The sequence below is a fragment of the Chiloscyllium plagiosum genome, chromosome 15, assembly GCF_004010195.1.
Source record: "Chiloscyllium plagiosum isolate BGI_BamShark_2017 chromosome 15, ASM401019v2, whole genome shotgun sequence".
In the NCBI taxonomy this organism is placed as follows: Eukaryota; Metazoa; Chordata; class Chondrichthyes; order Orectolobiformes; family Hemiscylliidae; genus Chiloscyllium; species Chiloscyllium plagiosum.
Genome location: NC_057724.1, coordinates 14975830 through 15001350, shown reverse-complemented (window position 1 = coordinate 15001350; position 25521 = coordinate 14975830). Strand labels below are relative to the sequence as shown.

The 25521-nt window shown below is 42.5% G+C and overlaps 1 protein-coding gene across 1 annotated transcript in view; it reads right to left on the bottom strand.

Annotated features, from left to right (window-relative positions):
• The window catches only part of LOC122557126 (succinate--CoA ligase [ADP-forming] subunit beta, mitochondrial-like), a 94834-nt gene that overhangs the window by 54453 nt on the left and 14860 nt on the right, over window positions 1-25521 (bottom strand). The gene's annotated exons all lie outside the window — the stretch shown is intronic.

The window sequence follows — 25521 nt, the reverse complement described above, 5'->3', positions numbered from 1 at the left end:
GAGAACAGGTAATTAAGCTGTATTACAACAAAGTGAATATTCAGGGAGGGGAAAGTACAAGTACATGCCATCCAGAACATTTGAGCTTTCCCACATTTAGATATGACAACGTTAAGTGTTGTAGACTTTAAATGGCAAACCTAAAAACAGGGTTCAAATCTTGCCATAACTTAATTAAAAAAAACTAGGTCATTAAGTCATAGAATCACAGAGATGTACAGCACGAAAACAGACCCTTCAGTCCAACACATCCATGCCAACCAGGTATCCCAACCCAATCTAGTCCCACTTGCCAGCACCTGGCCCATATCCCTCCAAACCCTTCCTATTCATATACCCATCCAAATGCCTTTTAAATGTTGCATTTAAATGTTGCAATTGTACCAGCCTCCACCACTTCCTCTGGCAGCTCATTCCATACACGCACCACTCTGTGTGAAAAAGTTGCCCCTTAGGCCTCTTTCATATCTTTCCCCTCCCTCCCTAAAGCTATGCCCTCTACCTCTGGACTCTCCGACCCCAGGAAAAATACCTTGTTTGTTTATCCTATCCATGCCCCTCATGATTTTATAAACTTCTATAAGGTTACCCCTCAACCTCCGACGCCGCAGAGAAAACAGCCCCAGCCTATTCAACCTTTCCCTATAGCTCAAATCCTCCAACCTTGACAACATCCTTGTAAATCTTCTCTGAACCCTTTCAAGTTTCACAACATCTTTCTGATAGGAAGAAGACCAGAACTGCATGCAATATTCCAAAAGTGGCCTAACATAGGAAAAGTTACAATTCAACTGGTTCATCAGCATTCCTCCGGAAAGTCACCCCACCACTATCAGCCTGCATGCATGTAAAAGATTCAATCTCAAATATGCAGCAAAACACATTTATACAACAAATAATTGCAATGCTCAACCCAAAAACACATTGCTAGATTTATTACTCAATGAACATGGAAAAGAATAAGTCTCTCTCAGCCAATCTGACTTGACAATGAACCTTATCCAAATCTGAAAAAAAAAATGCCCAACTGAAGAGCTGACTTCAAACAAACATTAGAATGACAAAGATTGGGCTATTGAAATAAGGTAACTATCAGTCTATCAGACTTTCACATCACAGCAAGATATACCCACATGAATACCACAATGTTATATAAGATCCTGGAGGTTATGAATCAGATCAAAGAATTACAAGGAAACTACTAATGACCACTGAAATAACTCCAAGAAGGACAGTATCCTGTCACTGAGTCACCTTTTATTTACACATGAATAGTTCATGACACTGATCCAACTAGCTCAGAGCCGGCTCCCAAAGTGAACAGAACCCCTGACATCCCTGTTTAGATATGGCAGCTAAGACTCCCTAATTGGACCAGCTTAACAGCCTCAATCAGGGAACTCATTTTCTATTAAGTCCACCTGGCTGACCTCGTTCCGATCACTGAATCCCTCTCCCCCTCAGGACAAAGGCCTGTACTTTTTCCTGTAGCTTCTCCTGAGTGTTTTCGCATTAGGTCCAGCTCCTCCAACTCTGCCTCAGATATTGATGGCACCTACCAGACCATAGGTCACCTCTTGCATCTGGAGCATCTTGGAAGAAATCCATCTTTTTCTTCAGATACTAACAGCATTGAGGCTGTGACATTTGCTATATCCATCTTGTCCTCAGAGGTTTCACCAATGCTAGGAAGATGGGGAAAACCCAAGGGTTCTGACAGCTTTGCAGCATGTTCTGAGGGGCTAGTTGGTTTTGCTCTTGCCCTGTTTGTGAGGTTGCAGCTATGATATTGTCCACGTGTTTGATCAGGAGAGCCTTTCCAAGCCAACCTTTGTACATCATCGGACCTGAGCACACGAGGACCATGTCTGTTACCCATGCAGGGCCATTCTCATGGTTCCCCCCTGAAGTGAATTGCCTCTCTCGCTTAGAGGAGCCTTGTGTCCAGCATTCCTGATGCCATTTCACCCTTCTCCTCCAGGTCCACAATGTTCAGGTTTAACTTGGTGCAGAATCTTCTCCCCATAGCAACTCTGCTGGAGCTGTCTCTATAGTTGCATGAGAAGTGGTCCTATAATCATTGGGATAGTTTGGTATTGAGTGAAGCTGTTTCTTTAAACCCGACTTCAATGTTTGGACTGCTCTTTCCACCAGACCATTGGACGACGGATTGGCACGGAACTGTATTTACACACCTCTTGCTGTTCAAATTTAGGAAAAAGCCGAATTCCCTACTGGTAAATGATAGCTTGTTGTCTGTGACCAACACTTCTGGGGGTCCGTGTATTAAAAAAGATGCTCGCAGTTTCTCAATCATCTTTCCTGTGTTAGATAAACAAATTCTATGCACGTCCAACCACTTTGAATGGGTGTCCACAATGACTAAGAACATACAGCCCATTAAAGAACTGGCATTGTCCAGGGTTTAGCCAGCCATTCCCACAAATGTTGGCAGTAATCTTTGCCTTTGTTGGGATTCCAGGCACTGCCCCACCAACACAGTCATGTCCACTTCCAATCCTGGCCACTAGATATAACTTCTCACCAAAGTCTTCTTTTTGGAAACCTCGGGATGACCCTGGAGGAGTTCATCCAGTATCTGGTCTCATCAGCCAGAAAGGTTTAAAATTCTGGTTGTGATGGCCCTTTTGTTTCCATCGCCACCAGCTGTTTTAGTGTTGCCAGGACAGGGATCTTTTTGTGTTCACAGTCTGATATTGTCAGTGGTGATGGGAATGGTGTCGAGAAAGTCTGAAAGTAGAATAGAATCTTCTAGTGCCTGCATCACCGGTGGTGTGTCCGCTAGTGGGAGGAAGCTCACGACATTCATATTTTCTAACGACAAAGCCATTTGTAGGGTCTGTTTGAAGTCCAGTTGGGCTTCAGCCAGCAGGCACTTTTGCACGGTCACATCATTAACCCTACATACCAAACAGTTTTTCAGCATCTCATTAAAGTTAAACGAAAATCACAAGCCCCTGCCAGTTGTCTTAATATTGTCCAAAATCTCAACACTAATTACCTTGGTTCTCAAACAGTTGAATAAAACCAAGTGAATCTCAGAATTACAGGCCGCTTGGAGTCATAATATTTATCAGCTAAATCCTTGAAAGGATTTAATATCTGGGGCCTCAGGCCTTAGGCTCCTAATAACCTAATAAATCAGAATTGTTGCTTTTTGTCTGCCCCAATGTCATTTGCCTGTGAAAAAAACACATTCTTTCCACAGACTGGGCCCCCAGCATTCGATGGCAGGATCAAACAAGCCAAACTTCCTTAATAGCGGCATGATGCCAGAAATGCTTACCACAACTCAAAGACGATCGTTGCAAATTAATCTCATCAGGAACATGTTTTTCTCGTTGCCACTGAAATAACTCCACGGAGGCTGGTTGCCCATCGCCAAGTCACCTTTTATTTCCATGGGCACAGTTTCATTACACTGATCCAACTAACTCAGAGCTGACTCACAGGACCTCTGACACTCCTGTTTATATCTGTCAGCCAGGGCTCCCCGATTGGACCAGGTTAATAGCACCAATCAGGGAACTCATATTCTATGAAATCCATCTAGTGGACCTCATTCCAATTTCTATAGCCACCACAAACATCCCCACTAAATAATACCCATGCATGCGGATCATCCCTCGGAAATAGTACTGGATACTGGTGTCCAGGCCAGGTTGTGTGGAGACACGTCCTAGAATGATAGAATCCCTACAATGCAGAAAGAAGCCATTAAGTTCACCTTATCTGCACTGATCCACTGAACAGCATCCCATCCCCTTACCCTATCCCCATAACTCTGTATTTACCATGGCTAATCCACCTAGCCTGCACATCCCTAGATACAACGGGTAATTTGCATGGCCAATCCACCTAAGCTGCACACTTTTCGGCCGTGGGAGGAAATTGGAGCACCCAGAGGAAGCCCACACAGACATGGGGAGAAAGTGCAAATTCCACTCAGACACTCACCCGAAGCTGTAATCGAATCTAGGTCCCTGGTATTGTGAGGCAGCAGTGCTAGCCACTGAGCCAAGTGATATGATCAGTCCTTCGACTGAAAGATTCAAAGGCATTTGTTGATTAAGAACTTGGAATTATATTCAAAGAATCATATAATTTAAAGAAAAGTAGTCTATTATCTACGGTCTTCTTCACTGCTACCGGTAGCTCAACTAGACTTCATTAATCCAATTCCTTTTGCTTGTTCCTCCTTTTGTCTTTTGCTCTTTAAACACTTACAAGTGTTGTTTTAAATTACGCTTACATTTATCCCATTTAAGAAGATTCACCACCTGTTCTCACAATTTATATCCAGATAGCTTTCTCCTTGGCCTAAACCCAATAGTTTCCACACATTTTCTCAACTGACAGTTTGACAACATTTATTGCTGTTACCAGCGACTGCAATTGATTTGGGAAAACACATTCAAAATATTTCAAAATAAACATCTGAAAGTTGAAAAAAAAATGAGTGTCAGGTCACCACCCAGCTTTCCCTTCACCCAGAAGGTTCTTCGATTCGGAAGGATCTGTTTGTTTTATTTTGGATAGAGTCATGGGGGGGGGGGAGGGGGGCGGGGAATCAATGAGCAAAGGGAGGAGGAGGAGTGGAGAATTATGTGCATTACTCTAAGATGCTTGTGACACTTAAGCACACAATTTTGATTCATGGCAACAGCATGGCATCTATCCCATTTCTGAATCAAAAGACTTATATTTTAAGCACTACTAAAAACGCTATTGTTACTGACTTACTTCTGCATTAAAAATGTCAAAAGGTTGACATAAACTGTCACCTAACAGTCCTGTCATTAAAAACTTTACAAAATAAACTATCAAAATATCAATATCACAGCTGCTTAGAATCACAATGGCACAGAAGTTGGCAATGTTGTATAATCCTAAATCCAGTGTTTCAATTGTGGGGCCATTTTGACGCTTAATGCTGCTTTGAGCTGGGGAATGAGAGAGGGAGTAGAAAGAGGGTAGTGGGGGGAGGGAGCAAAGGGCTCTCACCAGAGCTTCGAGAATGGCAGGTAGAGTATACCTATTATAGTCATTCAGGGAGGGAGTGAGGTTAAGTAAAAAGCAGCTACTGGATTTTTCATTACAGGAATTGGGCTCTAAAGTTTAGTCCGTTAGGCCACACCCATTATTTAACAAGGTGTGGATTTAACATCTCTTGGATTTTAGCATGTAATCAAAACTCAATGCAGGCACTGCTGCTTGATGACCTTAATATTTCAGGTCACAACCCCACTGGAGGTCGCAACCCACTCTCACCTTAACCCAACTTGGAAAATACAAGTTTAGTACTGATATCTAAATCAAAACAACAAAATCCTCATACTACAAACCGGAAGTTTTTACCTTTCTTATCACTATAAAGATGAAACGCGGTTTATTGAGTAACAATTACAGGAATGAAACAGATTCAGTAATTTTATGGTCAATATATTTTACAAATAACAATTTTATGCCATCTGTTCAAAATACAAAGTAAACTCCACCTGATGAAGGAGCGATGCTCCAAAAGCTAGTGTGCTTCCAATTAAACCTGTTGGACTATAACCTGGTGTTGTCTGATTTTTAACTTTGTACACCCCAGTCCAACACCGGCATCTCCAAATCATGTTTAATAATCCTGACTTTTTTTGTAGCAACTTTCAATTCCATTCAAAAGATTTTGTCCACTATTTTAAAAATTTAATTTTACAGAACCTCATTTGAAATTTCTCTGCAGTAATTTAACCACCAGGTGTTCTGTATAACTAATGTTACTGTAAAGTAGGTCTAGGGGTGACACAGTGGTTAGCACTGGTGCCTCACAGCGCCAGGGACCTGGTTTGATTCCAGCCTAGGGCAGCTGTCTCTGTGGAGTTTGCATGTTCTCCCTGAGTCTGCATGAGGATGCTTTCATTTAAGGAGAAAGTGAGGTCTGCAGATGCTGGAGATCAGAGCTGAAAATGTGTTGCTGGAAAAGCGCAGCAGGTCAGGCAGCATCCAGGGAACAGGAGAATCGACGTTTCGGGCATAAGCCCTTCTTCAGGAATGAGGAAAGTTTGTCCAGCAGGCTAAGATAAAAGGTAGGACGGAGGGACTTGGGGGAGGAGCGTCGGAAACGCGATAGGTGGAACAAAGACCTGCATATCCTTGGTGGAGTGGGAGGGGGAGTTGAAGTGTTGGGCCACAGGGTGGTTGGGTTGGTTGGTCCGGGTGTCCCAGAGGTGTTCCCTGAAACGCTCCGCAAGTAGGCGGCCTGTCTCCCCAATATAGAGGAGGCCACATCGGGTGCAGAGGATGCAATAGATGATGTGTGTGGAGGTGCAGGTGAATCTGTGTGCTTTCATTTAAGGAGTGGCACGGTGGCTCAGTGGTTAGCATGCTGCCTCACAGCGCCAGGGGACCCAGGTTCAATTCCTGCCTTGGGTGACTAACTGTGTGGAGTTTGCACATTCTCCCCGTGTTTGTGTGGGTTTCCTCCCACAATCCAAAGATGTGCAGGTTAGGTGAACTGGTCATGCTAAATTGCCCATAGTCAGGGGTGAATGTGGAGAATGGGTCTGGATGGGTTACTCTTCGGCGGGGTTGGTATGGACTTGTTGGGCTGAAAGGTCTGTTTCCATACTGTAGGGAATCTAATCTAAAAAACATTTTGGTATTGGAGAATTAAAATAACACTGAGGAAATATTATATGGCAGTACAATAACTGATAGCGGTGGAGACAATGTTCCAAGTCTCAATTCTTTCCACTGTTTGACAATTTTAAAATGTACAATAGCATAGTGATAATAGAGCAACCTGTCAGCCCAAATTAATTCACAAACTGAAATGCTGCTGCGGCAGAATTACGATGCAACTTCTGTTTAAAACTGGAAATAAAACTCTGGCTTCAGTAATGAAGAGCTTGGATTCTCATAAAATAACACACTGGATTACAAATATCTTTCAATAAAGGAAACCAGCCACCCTTACCTAAATCTCATCAACAGTCCCACCTCAATATGGGACTGCCCTTTGAAATGAGCAAAAGTGTACCAAACAACTAAGCACCTTTCCCTCATCACACTGATAGCAACAATGCAAGGCAACAACTCACCAGCACCACCTTCTCTGAGCAGCTAGATGGTAAGTGTTAACACAGGTACCAAATTATTAAAATATTCTCGTTTACTTGACTAGCATAAGTCAAGATGAATGAATTCCTGAGATTATGCAAATCAAAGACAATTATTACATGAACAGTACTTCTCATGAGGCAACACAATTTATTTGTAAATCAAAAAATGGGTGAGTCAAAGAAATTTGCATTATACGACATGACTAAAAACCCAGCCAAAAATTTGGACATAAATATCATTAAAGGAGTTCAATAGAACTGAGATTTAGGGAGAGAACTCGAGAGCTCAGACAGTTCTTGAAATGAAAATGGAGGGGGCACACAATTACTCACAGTCAGGAATAATGTGTTCTTGGGGAGTTGCATGACATTTCAGCAAATAGTTAATCTGTACTGCAGTAGTGAGTAGCACGTTTCATTAGTGACACAACTTCACTGCTATGCGATACCACAGACTGCCAGTAATTGCTTACCATAATAGAATACCATTCAATTGTAAGCATTTATTACATCCAAACCAGTGGAAAAATCAGTTAATACAGCAGTTTAAAGGTTCAGCAGCAACTGGTGGAAATAACATCTTTAAATTTACAAAAGTAAAATACTGTGGATGCTGCAAATCATAAATGAAAACGCCGGAGTTACTCAGTCGATCAGTAGCATTTGCGTTTTCCTTCCATGTTGAAGACCATCTTGAATTAACTGTCACATCTCTTCCTGGTGAAAAGTCACACAGCACCAGGTTAGAGTCCAACAGGTTTATGTGGAAGTACAAGTTTTCAGAGGACTGCCTCTTCAGCAGGTAGCTATCATAGGACACAGAATTAATAGCAAAAGATCAAAGTGTCATACAATTGATGCAATGTATTGAACAAACCGAGATTGCTGTAAAGTCTTTAATCACTTAAAATGGAAATGCAGGTTTCAATTCATTAATATGTTAATTAACATATCATATTTCCATGTAACTATCTGTGCATGCAACTCATATTTCCATGTAACTATCTGTGCATGCAACTCATATTTCCATGTAACTATCAACACCTGCAGCTCACAAATCTAATTTACAATACAATGTATTCATGTATATACACAGGAACCCTAACTTAGAACCTGCAACACCTCACATATATCTGAATTAAATTCCATGTGCCACTCATTGGTCCTTTGGTTCATCTGATCAAGGTTCCCTTACCAAACTAAAAATCTCATCTCAGCCGAGCTTCTTTTAGGGGCGGCACGATGGCTGAGTGGTTAGCACCACTGCCTCACAGCACCATCGATCCCAGCCTCAGATGACTGTGTGTCGTGTTTATACATTTTCCCCGTGTCTTTGTGGGTTTCCTCTGGGTGCTACAGTTTCCTCGAACAGTCCAAAGATGGGCAGGTTAGGTGAATTGGTCATACTAAATTGCCCTAAGTGTTTAGGGATGTGTATGCTAAGTCAGGGGTAAATGTAGAATAATAGGGTAGGGGAGTGGGTCTGGGTGGGATACTCTTCGGAGGGCCAGTGTGGACCTGTTGGGCCTAATAGCCCTGTTTCCACACTGCAGGGATTCTATGATACTAAAACCCCCCAAGGTTACAATGTATAGGAAAATACAGACTTTAGTTCCATATCCCCATTACTTAATTTCAACTTTACCTTTGATCAGATTAATTGAGCACTGATTTCCATTGCAAAAATATTCAGATTAACGTTAGTTTGCAATTTTTTAATGATGAATTTTTAATTTATTGTAAATGCAGATTAAATCAAAATCTTACTGTGCAATCACCTTTTGTTTCCCCATGTTCTTTTGATTGTGAATCAAAAAATAGTTACAACCCAGAAGGTGGTCATGTCTGTGCCAGCTCTCCGCAACAGCAGCTCAGGGAGTCATACTTCCCTGCTTTTCCTTACGATCCTGCAAACTTTCTTGCTGTTTTCACCATACACTCAAGCAGTGCATTATAGATTCTGACCACTCACTGTATAAAAATAATTTTTGTCATGCCATCGCTGATTCTTTTAACAAGCTTCATCAATGTCCTCTGGTTCTTAACCTTTCTGCCAACTGGGAACACTTTTTATCTATTTAATCTTTCAAGCACTTGAGAACATTTATCCAATTCCCTCTCAACAATATCTTCTCCAAGAATAAGAATTCCAGTTTCTCCAATCTCGCCATATAACTGCCCCCTCAACTCCGCAACTATTCTCATAACTCTTTACTACATGGTTTTTTAAAGCCTTTACAAATAAGATTGCCTTGATGTTTAGAAAGCCTACCAATAATTCACTTTCAGGAAATGGGAGATGAAGCGAGAGAAAATTGGTCAGGAAATCAGTTAACCTCAAACATGCGCCGGCAAGGTAGGCAGCAGTCAGGCTCCTGGGACTGTCCGGAGCAGACCGGTCACTTCCTCTCTTTGTTCCTTATCCTTTTTGTCTTCTTTCTTTTTCTTTATCTTCTTCCTGCCGGAAGTGGTGGTGACATTGCTGAGTAGGGCGAGACTCTTGATGAAGTGGCAGCAGACCCAGGGATTCCGGGTTGTGGTAGAAACGGAGTGAAGACTCGAGACATTGGCGAGACAGCATATGCAGTGGAGCCAGGGGCTCCTGGTTGCAGTAGGCCCATAGCGGGAACTCCTGGTGACGATCGAGGTGGGCCTGGCAACAAAGAGATGGCGCCTGAAGAGTGGCGACTCCGACTTTGGTGGGTCCAGTGGAGAAGGGGGTGAGGCGTGGAGGAGGGATAGGGGTGCAGTGTTGTTGATGAGTCGGCGCTGGGCTCAGGTGGCAGACTCTCTTTAAGCTATACCTTCCTATTGTAAAACTATTCAAAATGACGCCAGATTGCAGCGACAGTTGAAGTATTTCACTGTACTTTATTGTATTATTCACTGTAAAATTCAAGTGACGATAAACCATCATCATATCAAACTATTTCTTTAGGAATCATAAATTTGTTTTCTTTCACTCTTGTATGGGATGTGGGGACTGTCAGCAAAGCTACCATTTGGTTCCCAACTCTAATTGTTCTGGAACTCAGTGGCTGCATTGATGTTCAAAAATTGCTTAAATGTAGTTTTTTGGAAAAAGTGCATTTTGCAACCTCCCACAGATGAAATAGCAAAGCTGGAAGACACTTATTTTGTTATGTATTGTAAATTCACAAATTGCAAATAATAACTCAAGTACTCAGTAATTATCCATTAAGAGTTCTCTAGAATCAGATATGTTGCAGGGAATATTCAATCTCACACCTGAAAGGTTAATACTCCTTGCATTGTGAAACTTATACCATACTAACTTGATCTGATAGGAGGTCATAATAAATTTCTCAAGACTGGACCACATTGTTCAGTGTTGTATAGTAAATGCTTTATTCAATCCTTATCCTGGATCAAATTAATTAAATACATAATATAAAGAAATCTAAACATTAAAGAAATTGCACAGCTCACTTATAAGATGACATTCAGATATATTAGATCATTATAGACCCATTCCTCAAACCCAACGTGAAGAAGCATTGCTTTTCTCTCTAGCAGGATTGCTGTTGTAATACTTTTACTTGTTAATCTTCATTGTTTTCTAATTCACTCCTAGTGTTGGACAAAGCATTCACTAAAACTCACTTTCACGGTCATTTTTCCCTCAACGACTGTCTCTGGCTCTGCCTTACCCTGAACAGATTCCAATTAAAGTTCCATCCTTCACATTTCAAACCCAGCCAGGATAACAGTCACCTTGGAGATATTACAATGCTCCTCAGACTGCTGTGTCTGCTGCATCCTGAGATCTATCTCAGTATCATACAACACCAAATGCACACACTCAACTATCTCTCTCCATACGGCTTCACAATATCACAAAGCTGTTCCAGTCCCCAGTTTCATTCTTAAGTTTCGTTCAATGCTTTATCAAAAAACTTTTTTTTTTCTTCCTTTCAGGTGTTATGGAATGCAAACTCCAAACATTCAAGGGAACTTGCACCCCTCAGGATTCTTTTTCCCCTCCCTTTCCCTCCGATTCCACCTCTTCATCTATTCCCACTTCTTGCCATATATTCACCCTGCCCTCTGACCTTTTCCTCTTAGTGTGAATGATTTGTTCTCAGCAAAGATGCGGAGGAGTCGGTGTTGGACTGGGGTGGACCACGTTAGAAGTCACACACCAGGGTTTAGTCCAACAAACGGGCAGCGCTCCGAAAGCTTGTAATTTCAAATAAACCTGTTAAGACTATAACTTGGCATTGACTTATGACTCTGTCAGCAAAGGACATGGCTTCAGCCCTTTATGCCCCTCCCTCAATGAATTTTATGCATGACACGACACTGAACTCTTCTTCCATTGTCTTCACCTGTGACAATTCTTTGGACAGGGATACTTTCTCTGCCACATAGACATTTCCACTGGTCTCCAATAAATTCCCTCCATCCGGACCCTACCCTCTACACTTTTACCTGTATTCAATCTTTTCATTCAGAATTGCCATCACTATATTGACTGTCCTAATTTTCTTGTTCACCTCCCCTAGCTAAGCTGTCTCATAGCATTATAAATCACAGAAATAGACCGTTCGTTCCAACTCTTCCATGCTGACCAGGTTTCCCAAACTAAACTAGTCCCATTTGCCTGCATTAGCCCACATCGCTTTAAACCTTTCCTACTCTTGAACTTGCTGCACTCCATTCCTCAGGTCCTACCGTGACCTTGTTATCAAACTTGCCAAAAAGCACGGTGCAGTTGTTATCCAGCATGCTGATCCTTTTAGAGGGATCCAGGTGCAGGAGAATTGCCCAGCAAAGTCTTCAATTTCCCAAGCAAATTCTTCAGAGACTGAGAGGATGGGAATTTCACAGGAAACCCATACAACTCTCACCTATGCTTCAGAAAAGAGTATCTGCCGTTTATTTCCAAATCAACTTGTTCGAGATGTTATCATACACTGCTGGAGCAGGAGGGACTTCAGCCTGGATCGCCTGGTCCAGGGGTAAGGACTCTACCACTGAGGCACAAGAGGGCCCTTCCATTAGAAAAATGAGCCAATGAATCTTACAATGTTCTTAAAGAGATAAGTAGGGTAGGTGCAGAAAAATGTTTCCCCTTAGCTATCAGGCAAAGTCATTTATGATTGAAATGAGAAGTAATTTCCTCACTCAAAGAATGGAATAGAATAGTCTTTATTGTCACGTATACTCAATGAGAATAGTGAAAAGATTATACGTCGCCAACTACAGCACTGACTTACAAAAGTACTTAGCCACAGCTTCTTCAGTTACAAGAAGATAGAGAAATAAAACGTCCAGCATTACAGAAGTAAAAGTTCAGTACGAGAGACCATGCTGGCACTTAGCTACCAGTCCACACCGGGCCCTGGCTCCACATGGCTTGCCAGGTGGCCTCTGCACCAGGTCGGGAGGTCGCCATGCCAATGATGGCAGGCTGCTGCGCCAGGTCAGGAAGTCACCACTCCAACATGAGGAGACCACTGTGGGAGGCTGGGAGGTTTGCCACACCACACCGGGAGGCTGGGAGGTCACCTTGCTACACCACACCGGGAGGCTGGGAGGTCACCTTGCCACACCATACTGAGAGGCTGGGAAGTCACCTCACCACACCACACCGGGAGGCTGGGAGGTCACCTCGCCACACCACACCGGGAGGCTGGGAGGTCACCTCGTTACACCACACCGGGAGGCTGGGAGGTCACCTCGCCGGGAGGCTGGGAGGTCACCTCGCTACACCACATCGAGAGGCTGGGAGGTCACCTCACCACACCACACTGGGCGGCTGGGAGGTCACTTCGCCACACCACACTGGGCGGCTGGGAGGTCACTTCGCCACACCACACTGGGTGGATGGGAGGTCACCTCGCCACAGCACACTGGGCGGCTGGGAGGTCACCTCGCTACACCACACTGGGCGGCTGGGAGGTCACCTCGCCACAGCACACCGGGAGGCTGGGAGGTCACCTCGCTACACCACACTGGGAGGTTGGGAGGTCACCTCGCCACACCACACCGGGAGGCTGGGAGGTCACCTCGCCACACCACACTGGGAGGCTGGGAGGTCACCTCGCCGGGAGGCTGGGAGGTCACCTCACCACACCACACTGGGAGGTCACCTCGCTACACCATGCAGTGAGGCTGGGAGGTCACCTTGGCACACCACACTGGGAGGTCACCTCGCTACACCACACCGGGAGGCTGGGAGGTCACCACACCGGGAGACTGGGAGGTCACCTCGCCACACCACACTGGGAGGCTGGGAGGTCACCTTGCTACACCACACCGGGAGGCTGGGAGGTCACCTGGCTACACCACACCGGGAGGCTACCTGGCCACACCACACCGGGAGGCTTCTGCGAGAGGTTGTTGCTCCAGGTCGGGACCTGTCACTGGAGGCTGGCAATCGTTGCTCGCTGGAGGACAGGAGTGGGAGAGAGAAAAAAGAAAAGAAAGCACCAAGAGGAAGAAGAAGAAACAAAGAATAACAATGATGGGTGGAGCTTTGGGATTCTCTATCTCAAAGGGCCATGGAAACCCAATCACTGAGCAGGTTTATGACATATGTCTAGATACTAGTGATATGAAGGGATATGGGGATAGTGAGGGGAATATGGTCTAGAGGGAGATGATCTGTCACAAACTTGATTGGCAGAGCAGGCTTGAGAAGCTGAATGGCCAACTTCTGCTCTTAGAACAGTCATGGCCTTTTACTCCATTCCTGAGACATCCTGAAGGTTAGGCCACTTCAGAGGTGAATTTGTTCTGTGAAGCTCCCACACTCTGCACCATGAAAGTACATCGAATCAGTATTTCAGTGGCAACCCTGAAGATCTCTGGCTCAGTACCTCCCAGCAAATTCAAAATTAAGTGTGAAAGTAATCAACAGGCATCTGTCTGTGTAGAGTTTGCACATTCTCCCCGTGTCTGCGTGGGTTTCCTCCCACAATCCAAAAATGTGCAGGTTAGGTGAATTGGCCACGCTAAATTTTCTGTAGTGTTAGGTGAAGGGGTAAATGTAGGGGAATGGGTCTGGGTGGGTTATGCTTCGGCGGGTCGGTGTGGACTTGTTAGGCCGAAGGGCCTGTTTCCACACTGTAAGTAATCTAATCTAATCTCTAATCTAATCTAATCAAAGTTCTCAGAAGAATGGTATGACTTTTTTTAAAAATAGCCTGTTCTGATGTGTCAAGTCACACCTCTGGAGTAGGCTGGAACTGACCCAGGTTTTCTGGCCCAAAGGCAGAGACGCTACCAATGCATGACTAGAACCCAAACAATTCCTTGAGACGTAGATATTTTCGAATGAACCTGCTCAGAGATGTTGTTATTCAAATCTGGAGTAGGTGGGATTTGAACCTGATGCTCCTGGCTCAGAGGAAGGAACGCTGCTATTGCACAACTAGAACCCTTAACACAACACAATAGTAATGATTTTGCAGACTTGTAGGCAGGTTTGTCTTAACAGCACAGCACCTGTTTAGCCCACGTTTTAAGGACTTTCAAGGCACTGTGCCAGTGTCAACACCTCTGAACCAGGATCAAATCCCACCTTCTCCAGAAGTACATTTGAACAGATTGACAAATATCTTTGGCCCATATTCGTTGGGGGCTTTTGTGGCACAGTGGTAGTGTCTCTACGTCTGAGACAGGAGACCTGGGTTTGAGTCCTTCCAGCTCCAGAGGTGTGCAAATAATATCTCTGAATAAGATGATTTGAAAATATCTTTAGTCCATGTTTAGTCCTTAAACTGTCATCAGACACAGCCCAAGAACGGAATAACTATGCTGAACAAAAAGACCTTGGACTGCAGGTACATAGTTCCTTGAAAGTGGATTTGCAGGTCGATAGGATAGTGAAGAAGGCATTTGCTATGCTTTCCTTTACTGGTCAGTGCATTGAGCGTAGGAGTTGGGAGGTCATGTTGCAGCTGTTAGGCCATTTTTAGAATACCAGTGCAGTTCTGGTATCCCTGCTATAGGATGTTATGAAACTTGAAAGGGTTCAGAAAAGATTTACAAGAATGTTGCCAGGGTTGGAGGGTTTGAGCTTTAGGGAGAGGCTGAATAGCCTGGTGCTATTGTCCCTGCAGCATCGGAAGCTGAGGGGTGACCTTATAGAGATTTACAAAGTAAGGGACAGGGATCGGGTAAATAGACAAGATCTCTTCCCCGAGGTGGGGTTGTCCAAAATTAGAGGGCATAGGCTTAATGTGAGAAGGGAAAGATTTAAAAGGGATTTAGTGGGCAACTTTTTCACACAGTGATGCATGTATGAATGAGTTGCCAGAGGAAGTTGTGGAGGTTGGTACAATTACAACATTTAAAAGGCACCTAGAGGGGTACATAAAAGGAAGAGTTTAGTGGGATATGGACCAAATGCTGGCAAATGGGACTAGATTAGTTTAGGATACCTGGTTAGCATGGATGAGTTGGACCGAAGGGTCTATTTCCATGCTGTACATTTCTATGACTCTATAACATTACATCCAAAGACAGAATCCTGTATTGGGTCTGATTAGCTCCTCACCTAACTACCTAAAATCATTGGTAGTTTTAATAAAATCATCTTAAATAAAAACAGAAGTTGAATTTGATACTACAAAACATTTGTGCATTGCATCCTCCAGCATGTGCGCAATTGTACTGACATATCCAATATTCTGAGGAAGGATCACCGGACCCAAAATGTTAACTTTGATTTCTCTTCACAGATGCTGCCAGACTTGCTGAACCCTTCCAGCAACTTCTGCTTTTGTCCCAAGTGTAATAGTGCAAGGGCAAAATCGTAGCAAATTAAAAGCAATCATTCAGAACTACTTTAGCAGCTTTTGGATGTAGATTTGACAGACAGTACAAACCAAGTTTCTTGGTTAACAAGAATTGCTCCAAGCAACTAGGGTCTAGTTACAAGCAAAAGGTTAGAAACCATCACTACTTAAAGCTCTGACCCCTGGTAAATCTCCTGTTATACTCAGGCAGGCAGACACATACACACACCATTCTTCCTCCCCCCAAACACTGGATGGAAAATCTGGGAGGGCAGTTCAATGGTCCCTGTTCACGTGATTTGCTAAAATGATTCTTTTGACTTGCCATGACTTGCACCTCATCAATCACCCTCTTTTCCAGGTATTTCATAGTGTTGGCAACTTATCAAAGTTGTTGACAAGAGTACAAAGCAGCAGCTTAAGCAACTGGTGAGGGAAAATATTTTTTTAGGCTTTTGATGGTCTTTTTATTACAGAAAAAAGAACAGCGTGTTCCTTCCTTCCTTCCTGGAGGACCGTTGGCTTCTGCTATCTTATTCACGCCAAGAAGCTATTCAGCTACCTTGGAGCCAGACATCCTGTTGTTGGCAGGTAGGCTTTTGCTATCGACAACTGGTTATCACTCAGCTACTTGGTACCAGCTGACTCTCATTTTGCAGACACTTCCTGGTCATAGATCATCTGCAACTAAATCCCTCCTACTGGTTGAGAAAAACAACAGTGTAGCAACATTTACAATGAGAGGTGGTAACCTGCTTTTAAAAAGCATGGTAATCCTTTCCTCATCCTTGGCTTTTAAAATAGTAATTCTCCCTTTCAATCCACAACACAATAAAAAAGACGGCACGATCCTTATTTAACAAATATGAAAACGCATCAAGATTCTGCTTTCTGTCTTGGCAAGGTCTTTGGAAAGCTATCAGTGAATAGAAGTGACAATTCTGGTACATCTGACTGTGGACATATTTGTAATTAAACATTTGACCAAGTGTACAAAGGTATACCATGTCTCTATGCTGACACTGATTTGCCAAGGGCAATACTTTCTGGCCACACAGAGAAGTTGAAATAACTCCAGAGGCAAGTATCCCTTCACCAAGTCACTCTTTATTTACACGGGCATAGTACATGACACTGACACAGCTTCCTCACAGCCAGATCTCAAAACCTCTGACAGTCCTGTTTATATCTGTCAGCCAAGGCTTCCCGATCAGACCATGTTAACAGCTCCAATCTGGGAACTCATATTGTATGAGGTCCACCTGACTGACCTCATTACCATCGCTACATCACTTACCCTCTGAGTCTGAGGACTAGGCCAATTCTTTTTTTTTGTGGCTCCTCTTGGGGCGTTTTAGCACCGCGTCAGGTTCCTCCAAAGCTGCCTCTGATACGGATGGCGTGTAACACACATTAGCTCATCTCCTGCAACCAGAGCAGCTCAGAAGAAATCCATTCTCCTCTTCCGGCAGTGAATAGAATAGATTGGAATAGAATAGCCTTTATTGTCAGATATACTCAATAAGCATAGTGAAAAGTTTATATGTGGCCAATTACAGGGCCGACTTAGATATAAAATTACCTGAGCACAGCTTCTTTAGTCACAAGATTTGTTATAGAAATAAAATATCCAGCGTTACAGAAAAGAGTTCGGTACAGCAGACCATGCTGGCACTTAGCTTCCAAACCGCACCATGCCCTGTCTCCACACTGTGCCAGTGACACACTGGGAGGCCGCTGCCAGAGGCCAGAAGGTCTCTATGGTATGCCAGGAGGTTGCTGCGCCGGATGGGAGGTCACTACGCCAAAACACCGGGAAGCCGAGAGTCAGCGTGGAGGCAGGGAATCCTTGTTCCTCGCTAGAGGTCACCGGAGGCTGAGGTGGGGGGCATTGTTGAAAGCCAGGATCGAAGGGAAGAAAATAAGAAAAATTTTAAAAGACACTAGGAGGAAGAAAAGGAGAAGAAAAAGAAGAGCGTGCAGAGCAGACGAGCTCTGACCAGAGTGTCTTGCTCCAGCACCACCTTGCAGCGGAAATCATTGAGGCAGCGACATCCATTGTGCCCATCACAGATTCCAAGGTAGCTTCAACACTGGACAGCGAGGGAGAACCCATGGGACCTGGAACAGTCGAAAAGGCAATGAAGGAGCCTGGCACGCCGTTTGCAAGTTTGCAGCTTTCATATGGATCCCGTGCTTACTCAGGACCGTCACACCCACCTGAACATTATACATCACCGGACCTGACATCACGTTGATCATGCCTTTTTCCCATGCAGGGGCATTCCCATGGTTCCAACACCAAACATTGTCCCCTGAAATAAACTGTCTCTCTCGCTTAGTGGAGTCTTGTAACCGACATTGGCATTCCTGATGTTGTTTCACCCTGCCACCCTGCCCCCTGCTGCCTGGGAGAAACATGTAAGGACTATGTCCGTGTGCTCGAAGTGCTCCTTGCTATTCTTGTTATTAGCACATCTTTGAGATAAATGGTGGCTTGGGGTAGATCTTGTAAAATGTTCTCCGTTATCGGCTGAAAAGCAGTGCAGACTGATGACACCTCAAACGGCAGTCTTGTATATTAGCACAAGCTCTTATGGGTATTAACTGTAGCATACTTCTAGGCATCCTCATCTAACCGCAATTGCAAGTACGTATGTTCACCTCTGTGAAGGACAACACCCACACCCCCCACCATTGTCAGCTTCGCGTATAAATCCTCTGTGCAAGGGATTGGATATTTATCCAGCTGTGAAAAGCAGTTTACTGTTTGTTTAAAATCCCCACAAGAGTGAACTGAGCTTCACAAAAGGTACAACTGGTGCTGCTCATTCTGCAAACTAGACAGGTTCAATGATTCCTTCACTTTCCAGCCTTCTGCCCTCACTTTTGCCTGTTAGGTAAATGGCATGGAGCGGGCCTCGCAGAATTGTGGAAACATTTCCGAGTCAACATACAAGATAGCTGTTAGCAGAACTACTCGATGGGGCAGATGAAAAGCAATGTCATTTTGCTGGAATTAATAGCGGATTCTTTGCACATACTGGGCCCAGTCTTCGATGGGAGGATCAAATGGGTCATGCTTCCCAAAAAACTGCATGATGCCAGAAATGATTACCACAATTCAAAGACAGCTACTGTGAGTAAATTTCTTCAGCAACATGCTTTTCTCTCATCATCACTGAAATAATTCTACAGAGGCCAATATCCCGAAACCAAGTCACCTTTTATTTTCACATGGAAAGGCCTTGACATTGATCCAGCTCCCTCAGTGCCACAGTGAACAAGATTCTGACACTCCTGCCAATATCTGGGCTCCTTGATTGGACCAGATTAAAAGTCCCAATCTGGGAAGTCATATTCTATAAGGCTCACCTGGCTGATCTTGTGACAATCACTGCAGAAGTAACTATACATCACATAACACAGTTAAGTGCTACATGGTTTTGGAGGTAAAGCACACACTAATTTCCTAACTTTCAAGTTAAATTTTCCAATGTATTCCCCTTTCCAAGTCAACTGGAAGCATTAAATACTTTAATACTTTTGGTAAATATCCTATTGAATTCCATTAATACCTTGAGAAGTCAATAAAAGTTATCAGACATCCAATGAAAATGGCTTGATGAAAACAAAGTCGAATTGCATTGTGTAGCAGGTTATTGTTGTGAGATACTTAAGTTAGGGACTTAAGAGCAGGAGTAGGCCATTCAGATCCTTGAGCCTGTTCCACCATTTGATGATAACATGACTGATCTGTGGCCTAACTTCATATACCTGCCTTTGGCAATTCCCTTAATACCTTTGCTTAACAAAAAAAATTATCTATCTCAGATTTAAAATTAACAACTGACACTGCATCCGCTGCCTTTTGCGGAAGATAGTGAAAGAGATTTTTAAATATCTACCATCCTGTTTGGTAATAAGCACTTGCTTTTTAGTAATGTGAGCAAGTAGACTAAATAAAGGTTACTGCATTTAAATACCATCAGCCATCATCATTTTTCAAAAGAATACATAGTACAATAAGTCAAGATTCTGATTTCAACAGATAAGATTTTTCAACAGGCCATTTGCTCAGTCTATCCTGCCACCAAGTGGCATTTCAGGGAGTTAACAAATTCAGTTTAAACAAAAGGTATATCACAATTTCCTCATAACACACAATTGCAATGTTACCATGGCACTAAACCACATAAAGGAAATCATAATACTGAAGTCAATTTTATGCTGCATACAGCCTAGACTATGTACTATCCTCAACTTTGCCACAATTCTCAGTTTGGATCAATATTCCTGAGAGTTCTGTTAGAAAGTGAACATTTATGAATTTTTGGTCAGAATACATCTTAGATATTCCAGGTCTGCTCTGAACATTCTGTGGGTTAATTCTCACCAGTCTCTTCTGTGAATGGATCCCGTGAATCCCTGCACCATGCTCCCCTCTGGTGAACCTTCGCTGGATTCCCTCTATAGCATGTATATCTTTTCTGAGGTAAGTAGACCAAAACTGCACACGAAACTCTAGGTGAGGTCTCACCAGGGTCCTGCACAGCTACAGGAAGACCTCCGCAAATTGCTCTTGTACTCAACACAGTCTTTCCTTCCTAATGCTTGTTTTCAATGATTGGTGTGCAAGGACACCTAGAGTGGGCTCTTGTGAAGCAGTGGGACTTTTGATCGAGTACATCCAGGTTCAAATCCTGCCTGCTACAGAAGAATATCATAACATGTGTGAACAGGTTAATTTAAAATATTTACAAGTCCCTTTGTACATCAACCTTTCCTAACTTGTCACCCTTCAAATATTAATTTTCCATTTTTTTTTACTGAAATAAACAAATTCACATTTTCTTGGAAATCATGTTTCATTTCCTTTTCCAAACCTTTGATATACACTGTGAACAGCTGGGTGCCAACATCTGATTTCTGTGGTATCCCATTTGTCCCCATTTCCTCTCAGAAAACAATCCATTTATTCCTGCCCTGTTTCCTGCCTGCTAATCAGTTCTCCATCTGCGCCTGTATATTACCACCAATCCGATATATTTTAATTCTGCACAATAACTTATGTGGGAAATTGTCGAAAGTTTTCAAAATATCCAAATACATCACATCCCTCATCTATCCTGCTAGTTATATCTTCCAAAAAACTGAGCAGGTTATTAAACCCTATTTCTGCTTCTAAAACTATTGGTTTTATGAATCCATATTGGTCAAAACAAAATGTTCACTACCCTGCTCTCATGTAACACAAACCATGTACTTTTCAGGAATGACTGAATCATAAAATGAAACACAAATCCATCTGACTAATTTTACTCTCAACAAGAAGCTGAACTTTTGGTGGGTAAATACTGGGACTGGATGAAATTAAAAAGAGAGAAGGGATGCCCAATTAAAGATGGAATCAGATTATTTTGCCAAAGCAAGAGATAATATTTGAAATTTAAGCTATTTCTTTTTGCTGTTTAAGTTAGCAATGGAATTCGGTGGAATGCCATATTTTTGGTTCAATTTTGTGGAACACAAGTGGCAGGGGCTCAACAAACTCAATGTCTACTTTGCTGCCATTGCAATTCAATATTGCTACAGCTTTATGGAATATTAAGGAATGGTAGCCATGATCACTATTCATAAGTAGTAAATGCACGAAACATTACGAATGCTTGCATTCATAACTGAAGTGTTGCTGTGATTCTGCAATTAAATCAGTTCAGTGGAAGAATCATCACTGAATTATATTCTGTATCAAACTTCTCAACCCTTAATTAGTGAATGCTTTATGCACATACTACATGCCTGAGATTTGAACTACTTTTGCTCTGGCATCACCATTCCTCAGCCTGATAAGCATACAAGAATATTTTAAAATTGCTGTATCTAGAAATCTATAAGCGAATTTGTTGGGAAATAGACTTCACAGAAAAGCAGATACGCTTCCATTTGCTATTTAGGCACCACAGTAGCTCAGTGGTTAGCACTGCCGCCTCATAGCACCAGAGACCGGGTTCAATCCCAGCCTCAGGCGATCGTCCTTGTGGAGTTTGCACATTCTCCCAGTGTCCGCGTGGGTTGCCTCTGGATGTTCCAGTTTCCTCCCACAATCCAAAGATGTGCAGGTTAGGTGAATTGGCCATGCTAAATTTCCCATAATGTTCAGGGATGTGTAGTCTAGGTACATTAGTTAGGGGAAATGTAGAGTAATAGGGTAGGGGACTGGGTCTGTGTGGGTTACTCTTCGGAGGGTCAGTGTGGACTTGTTGGGCCAAATGGCCTGTTTCCACACTGTAGGGTTTCTAATTCTAATTCTAGTGCCATTAAATTTACAAGATATTTACAAAATTGCACATTTTTGTGGTTATTTTGCCAATAGTACAATTGAACACAACTGTGCTATATAATGACTGCTGACATTAACTCTGTAAAGAAATATGCTTTAAGAAATAAGCCTTAAGACTTCCCCATGCAAATGTACATTATTTGATTAATCCTATATAATTAAAACAGTCAGCTTCACTTAAAACAGCTAAACACTGCTAGGTACCTGGTCTCAAAGTGCTGTCCTACCTATCTATGGATTAGGCTATCTTGCTCCAGTAGGCAGGTTCTTAGCTGCTTATACCATAGGTTTCAGATCTGTTGTGAGGTGAAGCTCCTGTTGGGTCAGAGAAGGAACCAGAAGTTTGTAATACATGTCACATCATCTTAGATAGTGTTAAATGTCCTGCCTTCCATGATGGAGTCTGTAAGGAATGATGATTGGTTAAGAAAGTTCAAGGATTAGACAGATACCATGAACATAGGAGCTGATATATTAATTCAGGCCAATGATAATTACCAGAGGATAACCATCATCTTGTTCAATATTCACATCCAGTTTAAAAATACCTTATTTATGCTTATAAACTTTAATTTTTTTTAATGAATTAAACATACTTGAGTTGGTTTATCAAATGTTTCGGAACACTTTTTAATCTTTTCAATAGTGTTTTTTCATCTTCCTTTAATTTCTTCGAAATACTTCCATCCACACTTACACCATTGGCTTATAAAGTGGTTTATTTTGTGTGAACTCTACAACAGTAATAAATGCATATTTTGATGGCATTCCAAGATACGACAGCCCCAGAATTCATTGAACACATAGTTATATTCACCTAAGTAAAAATTAGGACTAGCAAACTGTGTGTGAACGTGATTAATAGTGCACACTGATTTTTTTGCATATTACCTTTAATACCAGCAAACAATCCTCAATGCTAGATGGAAGCCTATAGTGAACTGGTTGCTATCTCCTTGCTAGTTTGCTCAAAATTCAAATGCATCTGAATTCTGACAGCCACAAGATAAAGTACTTGAAAATCCGCATATATTTTCTAAAGCATGCATCAGTCGTACTCATGTCAAACTCTGTTATTTCTACCCTCAGTGCATTTTATTTAAAGACATCAAAATTATTTCCTGGATCATTTAAAAATCATTTGATTCAGTGAATATCTTATAATATAATACACAATACATTATTATTTTAACTCTAAATGCTAATGATGTGAAAAATGATTTAAGTGTAGGAAAATGGCAATCACAATTAATTTCAATGGGGACTAAGCCATGATAATTACTGTTTAACTGTTTTTGAAGATAATGGCAGGGCTGTACAAAAATATGGGCAGTCACAAGAAATGGTCATTTACTCCACAACTTCCTCCTCACGCTGCATTGTTCACATATTCCTGTGACAATGATGACACAGGAGAATATTGTCCTTTATTACCTTTCATGCCATAGTGTTATGGGTTTAGATGGAGAGAAGTTTGTTAAGTGCGTGCAAGAAAATTTTCTGATTCAGTATATGGATGTACTTACTAGAGAAGGTGCAAAACTTGACCTACTCTTGGGAAATAAGGCAGGGCAGGTGACTGAAGTGTCAGTGGGGGAGCACTTTGGGGCCAGCGACTATAATTCTATTAGATTTAAAATAGTGATGGAAAAGGATAGACCAGATCTAAAAGTTGAAGTTCTAAATTGGAGAACGGCCAATTTTGACGGTATTAGGCAAGAACTTTCAAAAGCTGATTGGGGGCAAATGTTCGCAGGTAAAGGGACGGCTGGAAAATGGAAGCCTTCAGAAATGAGATAACGAGAATCCAGAGAAAGTATATTCTGTTAGGGTGAACGGAAAGGCTGATAGGTATAGGGAATGCTGGATAATGAAAAAGATTGAGGATTTGGTTAAGAAAAAGAAGGAACCATATATAAGGTATAGACAGGATAGATCGGGTGAATCCTTAGAAGAGTATAAAGGAAGTAGGAGTATACTTAAGAGGGAAACCAGGAGGGCAAAAAAGGAACATGAGGTAGCTTTGGCAAATAAAATTAAGGAGAACCCAAATTTACAAATACATTAAGGACAAAAGGGTAACTCAGGAGAGAATAGGGCCCCTCAACGATCAGCAAGGCGGCCTTTGTGTGGACTCGCAGAAAATGGGGAGAGATACTAAACAAGTATTTTGCATCAGTATTTGCTGTGGAAAAGGATATGGAAGATATAGAAAGTAGCAAAATAGACAGTGACACCTTGCAAAATGTCCATGTTACAGAAGAAGATGTGCTGGATGTCTTGAAACGCATAAAGGTGGATAAATCCCCAGGACATGATCAGGTGTACCCTAGAACTCTGTGGGAACATAGGGAAGTGATTGCTGGGCCTCTTGCTGAGATATTTGTATCATCGATAGTCACAGGTGAGGTGCCGCAAGACTGGAGGTTGGCTAACATGGTGCCACTCTATGTGCAATGATTCACTGCAAATTCTCCTGGAAAAGTATCATTAGATTATTGATATTTTATATTAGGGTTCTAATATATTGCATTCTAGCAGACTCCTAAGATTGGTTATCTGTATAAATTTCAGTAGGTCTCATTAGACTACATTGTACTAAGCCTTGCCACTCTTTAAGAAGGGTAGTAAGGACACGCCAGGGAACTATAGACCAGCGAGCCTGACCTCGGTGGTGGGCAAGTTGTTGGAGGGAATCCTGAGGTACAGGATGTACATGTATTTGGAAAGGCAAGGACTGATTAGGGATAGTCAGCATGGCTTTGCGCGTGGAAAATCATGTCTCACAAACTTAATTGAGTTTTTTGAAGTAACAAAGAGGACTGATGAGGGCAGAGCGGTAGACGCGATCTATATGGACTTCAGTAAGGCGTTCGACAAGGTTCCCCATGGGAGACTGGTGAGCAAGGTTAGATCTCACAGAATACAGGGAGAACTTGCCATTTGGATACAGAACTGGATCAAAGGTAGAAGACAGAGGGTGGTGGTGGTGGAGGATTGTTTTTCAGATTGGAGGCCTGTGACCAGTGGAATGCCACAAGGATCGGTGCTGGGTCCTCTACCTTTTGTCATTTATATAAATTATTTGGATGCGAGCATAAGAGGTATAGTTAGTAAGTTTGCAGATGACTCTAAAATTGGAGGTGTAGTGGACAGCGAAGAAGGTTACCTTAGATTACAATGGGATTTTGATCAGATGGTCCAATGGGCCGAGATGTGACAAATGGACTTTAATTCAGATAAATGCGAGGTGCTGCATTTTGGGAAAGTAAATCTAAGC